Source organism: Apium graveolens, chromosome 4 (assembly GCF_009905375.1).
Source record: "Apium graveolens cultivar Ventura chromosome 4, ASM990537v1, whole genome shotgun sequence".
NCBI classification, from domain to species: domain Eukaryota; kingdom Viridiplantae; phylum Streptophyta; class Magnoliopsida; order Apiales; family Apiaceae; genus Apium; species Apium graveolens.
The window spans coordinates 39,146,731-39,155,528 of NC_133650.1; the positions used below are offsets into that span (position 1 = coordinate 39,146,731).

At 39.2% G+C, this 8,798-nt stretch overlaps 1 non-coding gene across 1 annotated transcript; it reads right to left on the bottom strand.

The window, feature by feature from the left end:
* Positions 1–4,469: 4,469 nt before the first annotated feature.
* Positions 4,470–4,576, bottom strand: LOC141722485 (small nucleolar RNA R71). Its single transcript, XR_012575505.1, has one exon. It is a non-coding gene; the product is annotated as a small nucleolar RNA R71 (small nucleolar RNA).
* Positions 4,577–8,798: the final 4,222 nt, after the last annotated feature.

Here is an 8,798-nt window from a genome sequence, read left to right on the forward strand (position 1 = left end):
CGGGAACGTGTTCTCCGGCCACCCCCGACGTTTGCTCGGCGACCCTTGTCAAAATTGCAGTTTAGTACCTTATCTTTTGAAAACGATGAAGTTCGGTCCCTGAACTTTCCAGAGTTTTCAAAAATAGGAATCCTGTTTTAAAATTTTTCAAAAATCATGTTTCCTATTTATTTTTATTATAAAAATTCAATTTTAATTTCTGAAAATTCCAAAAATTATTATTTTAATTCCAAAAATTATTTTTAATTTAAAAATAAATCTGAATTAATTAGTTAATTGATTTCAGTTAATTTTTAATTGATTAATTGGTCAATTAATTCGAAAATTAATTGATTAATTGATTTAATTAATTATTAATTGATTTAATTAATTATTAATTGATTTTAATTAATTATTTAATTAGATTTAATTATTTAAAAATGATTTAAAAATTCCGAAAAATAGTTTTGAGCTTTAAAATATTATTTTAAATTGTTTTCAAGGCTCGATAATTATTATAAAATTGTTTTGAAGCCAGAATTGGCCAGCCGAACCCTGTTTATTACCCCGAAATTGATCAAACGACCCGTTTTAATTCCGAAAAATGTTTTAAAAATCATTTTAAGTACCGGAAAGCATGTTTATGACCCGAGACTTCTCTATAAATGTTATATCATTGATTATGTGACATGTTATGTGATATATGTGACTTGTTGGTTGACTGTCGGTCTGTATATTCGATGTTTACTTGTTTATTGCGTAACTTTCAATCCGTTAATCGGATTTGGGTAAAATGAAGGGTAGATAGAAGTATGTATCGAATAGAATCGTATGAGTTGAATATTGATAGATGCTTATGATATATGAGCAGAAGAGGCAAGGTGTAGGAAAGGGAAACAGGTAGTCAAGGAGTAACACAGTGATAATTGAAAGCAAGTGCAGTGTAGTAAGCTAGTACCAGGCAAGTGTTCTGAACTTTCTTGAGATATTATAGTGATTGATAGTTCTATTTTATATTGCAAGTGCTTTGAAGCACTGAACCCTAAACCCTGATTCCAATTATTGATCTTGAGCCGTAAACCTGATTCTTTCTAGACCATTGATTGTTGTATTCCCAAATACGAACCTCAAATATACGATACTACTCCACAAATACATACAAACTAAATATCAAACACTGAACCAGATTGCTTACACATTCAACCCATTGTATCTTATGCTCTGAAAGACCAAGTTTCTGGAAACCCTGAAACATTGATTCCTTTGTTATCCAATTCTTTTATTACCTAACAGCCAAGCTTTGGAAACGCCATATTGATCTTTATGCAGATTGAAACCATTTTCATTATTGAACGTCCAATGTTGTTAATGATCCTGTTTATTGTTTATTACTGCTTATTCTGTTATTATGTTAGAATTGGATTGTTTTTATAAAATTGTGGACCAGATTCGTGGTCAGACCATATAATGGTCAAGTTAGGCCAATGTGTGCCTTGGATCCAGTAGTTAGAGCAATGATGTGTGCTTTGCTCGGGGTTAGTACGTGACTGATCAGCAGCCTAACCTTAGTTTTTAAAATGAAAATATAATATCCAATCCTAAATCATAATGCATTGTTCACTTGATATCGTAACCATTTTCACTTGGTGATCATTATTCTCAGTTTTGTCATTGTGACTTGCTGAGCTGGTTAGCTCATTTGTGCGATGTTGTTTATGTTCTTTTCCAGTTAAAAAGGAACCAGTTGGTAGTGAGGATCCCCAATCCAGCGTGAGAGCTAGGGGTTCAGGTTGATCGAGTTGAGCTAGTAGGATTCTTTTGGAATAATATAAGTTTGTAAAAGTTTGTAATAATGTTTAATACTCAGTTCTGAGTTGGAATAGTTGGGATTCGAATGTTTGTAATATAAGTAAGTGTGATTGGCTTGTGTGCATACTTTAACCTGTTGCGGTCCGTGGTAGTTGGTAAGTAGGGTCACTACATATTATTATTATTATCTTTATTATTGTTATAAGCAGGTTATAAATAGTGTGGTGTGTGTGGACCCCAAACTTCTGACCCGGGTTTGGAGGGCGCCACAGTTGAAAATGATATGGATGATAGAGAAGTTCCACAGTCCAAAGTGCGGGATAAGGTTCTAGTTGAGTTGGATCGAGCTAGCAGGAGTTTCATATCGTAGTGAGATAGTAATAGTGTAAGAATAATTTCATTATCAGTTGTAAGTTAAATTAGTTGGGATTTGATACGTTATAATAAAAGTTAATGTTGTGGCTTGTTTTTATACTTTAACATGTCACGATCCATGGTTGTGTAAAGCAGGGTCATTGCAAATAATATTTCTTATACTGGTTAATATTTTGTGTATGTGTTGTGGACCCTGATAAGTGGCATTTTATACCACTTAGAACATCTTAAAATGGCTTAAATTGGTGCCTTGAAATCATGTATTTTGTGTATTTGATGTGTTTTTCTAGTGTTTATGCATTTCAAGGTATTAGTTGCATTTCGGAGGAGTAATCATCAAGAATAAGCCTTGGCATGTGTTCACCATTGCGAGAGGAAAGAAAGGGGCAGATTACGGCGAAGAAACGGAGCAAACTCAGGAATTTTCCAGTAGGGTCCTGAGCGCCCGCTCAACTATGCTGAGCGGCCGCGCAGAAGGCTGAGCGCCCGCTCAGCTATGCTGAGCGGCCGCGCAGGGTCGGGAAATTAAATAATTATTTTAAGACTTCTACTTCTGTTTGGCTTCCAACTTCTATGTAATCTGAGTTTTATGGGACTAGTATATAAGTAGATTTGGAGACGTTTTTCACGAGGTTGGATCGTGGTATTAAGCAAGGAGAAAAGGAGATAAGGAAGAAGACCGTTTTAGCACACAACAACGAAGAGGAAGCATATTTTCTTGTGATTCTTGTTTCGTTGTAACGTTGGATGCTAGTTTTCTTACATCGAACCTATTTACTCTTGTGACGTACTCTGATTTAATATAATTAGTTTAGTTATTATTTCCTTGTGTTTGTTTATCATGATTTCATATGAACCCATGATGACGATAAGTGCTATTATGGGCTAATCGTGATCATGGGGTTGCAATAGATTTACTATGGAATTCTTTAATTAATTGTTTAATACTTTAGTGTGTGATGATTATATGATATCTAGTATTGGTTGTGCGTATTCGTCTTATGTGCGTCGCGAACATATAAGATAGGGTGTTAATCTCTTGTGAAGCGACGGTGAATCTTGAGATTTAGAACTTGCCATGCTAGCATAGGTTCATGTACGGTGTGCATGATTAGTGGGTAACTCTAACAGTTTTATTCGCCCTGTGTAATCAAAAGGAATAACTTGTGCTTAAATCGTTGTGTTGTCAATTTCTGTAGACATATAGGAACTCAACATAATTGATGCCTATTCAACTTCTATCTTAATTATGGATGCTTGGTAGAATGGTATTAGTACAATGAAAGTTGGCTTTTATCAGTTTCGTGTTATTCGATTAATATCATCACTGTCACATGCTAAAGGTAATAACAATAAATATTGGAGGAAGTAGTAATGAAGTTGTGATCTCATGAGTGTTTTAATATTGTTAATTTGAAGTGTTAATTAAGTGATTAATTAAGTAATTAATTGTAGTTAATATTTAGTCAACAATTCTACGTGTTAGTGTCTTAACATTGAGAAGTAATCATACATTGGTGCGTGAGTTTAATTAAACAATAATTAGTCTGAGTCTCTGTGGGAATGAACTAGAAAGTATTCTATATTACTTGCGAACGCGTATACTTGCGTGAATATTAGCGCGTGTTTTTGCCCTAACAAGTTTTTGGCGCCGCTGCCGGGGACTCGGCGTATTTGTTTAGTTTATGTACTTACCATCATTGGTCATTAAGACTCAGTGATTAGGACGTAGTTGTTACTTATTGTTTTCGGTTGTGTTTCAGGTACTTTAGCGAGCGTTTATGCAAACTCGTTCTCGTACTCGCAAGAGGACTTTAGATACAACTGAGGAGACAGACGAAGTTCTTGATATTCCGGAGAAGATAGATTTTGAAGATTCGGATTCAGGAACTGAGCAGAAAGAACCAGTAATCATGAGTGATCGTATTGTTCAGGCTGATCCAGCTCTTATGGACTTTTCTCGGCCAAAAATTGATGACATTCTGTCAAGCATTTTTCATCCGGCTATTCAAGCTAACACCTTTGAAATCAAGCCGGGCACTATTCAGATGGTGCAAAATTTTGTTTCTTTTGGAGGAGCTGCGACTGAAGACCCCAACATGCACATAAGGAATTTTGTCGAGATCTGCAGCACTTTCAAGTATAATGGCGTGACTGATGAGGCTATTAAGCTGAGGCTTTTCCCATTCTCACTGAGGGACAAAGCTAAGGACTGATTACATTCTGAACCAGCTAGGTCCATCACTACTTGGCAAGATCTTGCGCAAAAGTTTCTGGTGAAGTTTTATCCGATGGCAAAGACTGCTGCTATGAGGAGTGCTCTTACTCAGTTTGCGCAGCAACCTACAGAATTTATGTGCGAAGCTTGGGAACGCTACAAGGAAATGTTGAGGAAGTGTCCACATCATGGAATGCCCGATTGGATGGTTATCACTGGTTTCTATAATGGTTTGGGGGCCCAATCTCGGCCCATGCTTGATGCAGCAGCTGGAGGCGCCTTATGCGCTAAAAGCTATACTGAGGCTTATAATCTTATCGAGACTATGGCTGCAAATGAGCATCAAAACCCAACTCAGAGGATGATGCCTGGGAAGGTAGCAGGTATTCTGGAAGTCGATGCAGCCACCGCTATTGCAGCGCAGCTTCAAGCGCTGTCAATGAAGGTTGATTCTCTGGCTACATATGGAGTTAATCAAATAGCTATGGTTTGTGAGCTTTGTGCAGGTTCTCATGCTACGGATCAGTGTTCTCTTGTCAACGAATCTGTTCAGTATGTGAATAATTATCAGTGACAACAGCAGCCTGTGCCAGCTACTTATCATCCTAATAACAGAAATCATCCAAATTTCAGCTGGGGTAATAATCAGAATGCTATTCAGCCACCATATCAGCAAGGTATGAGTAAATAGTTTAATCCACCTGGATTCCAGCAACCACAGCAGTATGCTCAAAGGCATTCATATCCTCAACAGGGAAGTGCAGTTGCACCTACTAGTGCTGATTTTGAGGAACTTAAGCTATTATGCAAGAGTCAGGCGGTTTCTATCAAGACCTTGGAAAATCAAATCGGTCAAATAGCCAATACAGTGCTCAATCATCAACCTGGCACACTTCCCAGTGACACGGAATTACCAGGTAGGAAGGAAGCTAAAGAGCAAGTCAAGGCTATTACCTTAAGGTCAGGGAAAGTTACTGATGCTGAAAAGGCAAAAGAAGGAGAAGCTGAAGTTAGAGATGAAGATGCTAAGCAAAAGGAGAAAGCGGTGGAACCAGGGAAGACTACTGTTGAACACACTCTGCCTGAGGGTAATACAGGGGAGAAATAGCTCTATCCTCCACCACCTTTTCCTAAGAGATTGCAGCAACAAAAGCTGGATAGACAGTTCGGTAAGTTTCTGGAGGTGTTCAAGAAATTTCACATCAATATACCTTTCGCTGAGGCGCTGGAGCAAATGCCTAGTTATGCTAAGTTTATGAAGAGTATTCTTTCAAGGAAGGTGAAACTGGATGACCTTGAGACCGTTGCTCTCACGGAAGAATGCAGCGCTATTCTGCAGCAAAAGTTACCTCCAAAGCTGAAAGATCCAGGTAGCTTCACCATTCCTTGCACCATTGGCAAGTTGACTTTTGACAAGTGCCTTTGTGATTTGGGAGCAAGCATCAATCTGATGCCGTTATCGATCTTTAAAAAGTTGGATTTGCCTGATCCAAAACCCACATACATGTCTCTACAATTGGCTGATCGTTCTATTACTTACCCAAGGGGCATAGTGAAGGATGTGCTAGTCAAGGTGGATAAGCTCTTCTTTCCTGCAGATTTTGTTATTCTAGATTTTGAGGAAGATAAGAAGATTCCCATAATCTTGGGAAGACCTTTCTTGGCTACTGGTCGTACCTTGATAGATGTGCAGAAAGGTGAACTTACTATGCGGGTACAAGATCCGGATGTGACCTTCAACGTATTCAAGGCAATGAAATTCCCTACAGAAGATGAGGAGTGCTTAAAAGTGGATGTGATTGATTCTGCGGTTACTTCGGAACTCGATCGCATGCTAATGTCTGATGCATTGGAAAAGGCCTTAGTGGGGGATTTTGACAGTGATGATGAAGATGGCAATGAGCAATTACAATATCTGAATGCTTCTCCCTGGAAGCGAAAGCTAGACATGCCGTTTGAATCTCTTGGTACTTCTGACCTCAAGAATGCTGAAGGAAAGTACAAACCATCAATAGAGGAAGCACCTACCTTGGAGCTCAAGCCATTACCTGAACACTTGAGGTATGCTTTTTTAGGTGATGCATCTACTTTACCTGTTATTATTGCATCTGACCTTTCAGGTAGTGAGGAAGACAAGCTCTTAAGGATTTTGAGAGAATTCAAATCGGCTATTGGATGGACCATAGCAGATATCAAGGGGATCAACCCTTCATATTGTATGCATAAAATTCTGCTAGAGGAAGGTAGTAAGCCGACTGTTGAACAGTAGCGCAGACTTAATCCTATCATGAAGGAGGTGGTGAAGAAAGAAATTCTGAAATGGCTAGATGCAGGCATTATTTATCCTATTTCTGAAAGTTCTTGGGTGAGCCCCGTACAATGTGTACCTAAGAAAGGAGGTATCACTATGGTAGCAAAGGAGAGTATGCATGGATTATCGAAAGTTGAACAAAGCCAACAGGAAGGATCACTTCCCTCTTCCATTCATTGATCAGATGCTTGGCAGGTTGGCTGGTCATGAGTATTATTGTCTTCTGGATGGCTATTCAGGGTATAATCAGATTTGTATTGCACCAGAGGATCAGGAAAAGACTACTTTCACTTGTCCATTTGGCACGTTTGATTTTTCCAGAGTTTCGTTTGGGTTATGTGGCGCCCCGGCCACTTTTCAGAGATGTATGATGGCTATATTCTCTGACATGATTGAAAATAATGTCGAGGTGTTCATGGACGACTTCTCCGTCTTTGGACATTCGTATGACGAATGTTTGAATAATCTTCGTGCCGTACTCAAAAGGTGCGTGGAAACTAATTTGGTGCTCAATTGGGAGAAATGTCATTTCATGGTGCGTGAAGGCATTATTCTTGGGCATAAGGTCTCTAGCAAAGGTCTGAAGGTGGACAAGGCCAAGGTGGGAGTTATTGAAAATCTTCTACCACCTATTTCTGTGAAGGGAATCCGTAGTTTTCTTGGTCATGCGGGTTTTTATCGGCGATTCATCAAGTACTTTTCAAAGATATCTAAGCCATTATGCAATTTGCTTGAGAAAGATGTGCCTTTCAAATTTGATGATGAATGTTTGGCGGCATTCGAGGCTCTCAAGAAGAGTTTGATCACTGCACCAGTTATTACAGCACCAGATTGGACAGAGCCGTTTGAGATGATGTGTGATGCGAGTGATTATGCGGTAGGTGCAGTTCTGGGGCAGCGCAAGAATAATCTCTTTCATGTGGTCTACTATGCGAGTAAGACCTTAAATGGGGCCCAAATGAACTGCACCACTACGGAGAAGGAGCTCTTGGCTATAGTCTTTGGTTTCGAGAAATTTCGATCTTATCTGCTTGGGACTAAAGTAACAGTATTCACTGATCATGCGGTCATTCGCTATCTGGTTTCCAAGAAGGATTCGAAGCCGAGACTCATTCGTTGGGTGCTCTTACTTCAGGAATTTGAGTTAGAGATCAAGGATCGAAAAGGTACTGAGAATCAAGTAGCTGACCATCTCTCTAGGTTGGAGAATCCCGAGTTTGCTTCACAAGATAGGACATTAATCAATGAATCTTTTCCGGATGAGCAGTTGTTCGCAGTTCAGGAGGAAGAGCCATGGTTTGCAGATATTGTAAACTATCTTGTCAGCAATATAATGCCTCCTAATTTGACCTCAGTTCAAAAGAAGAAGTTTCTGCATGAGGTGAAGTGGTATATATGGGATGAACCATATTTGTTTAGACAGGGAGCTGACCAGATCATCAGGAGATGTATCCCGTTCTGTGAGACAGAGGGGATATTACGAGACTACCACTCCACGGTTTATGGTGGACACTATGGTGGTGAGAAGATGGCAGCTCGTATTCTGCAAGCAGGTTTTTTCTGGCCTACTTTGTTTAAGGATGCTCATCAGTTTGTTTTAAGGTGTGATCGTTGCCAAAGAGTGGGAAATTTGAAGAGAAAGGATGAGATGCCGTTAAATGTGATGCTTGAAGTCGAGGTCTTTGATGTTTGGGGAATCGATTTCATGGGGCCTTTTGTCTCATCCTGCAATAATCACTACATCTTACTGGCAGTCGATTATGTCTCAAAATGGGTAGAAGTCAAAGCTTTACCGATAAATGATGCAAAGGCAGTGCTGAATTTTCTTCATAAGCAGATTTTCACAAGGTTTGGAACACCTCGGGTAATCATAAGTGATGAAGGGTCGCATTTCTGCAACCGTAAGTTCACTTCTATGATGCAGCGTTATAATGTGAATCATCGAGTTGCTACTGCCTATCATCCGCAAACAAATGGTCAAGCGGAAGTGTCTAACAGAGAGATAAAGCGCATTCTAGAGAAGGTTTTTGTCCGTCAAGGAAAGATTGGTCCTTAAAGCTCGATGAAGTTGTTTGGGCTTACAGAACAGCATACAAAACTCCACTT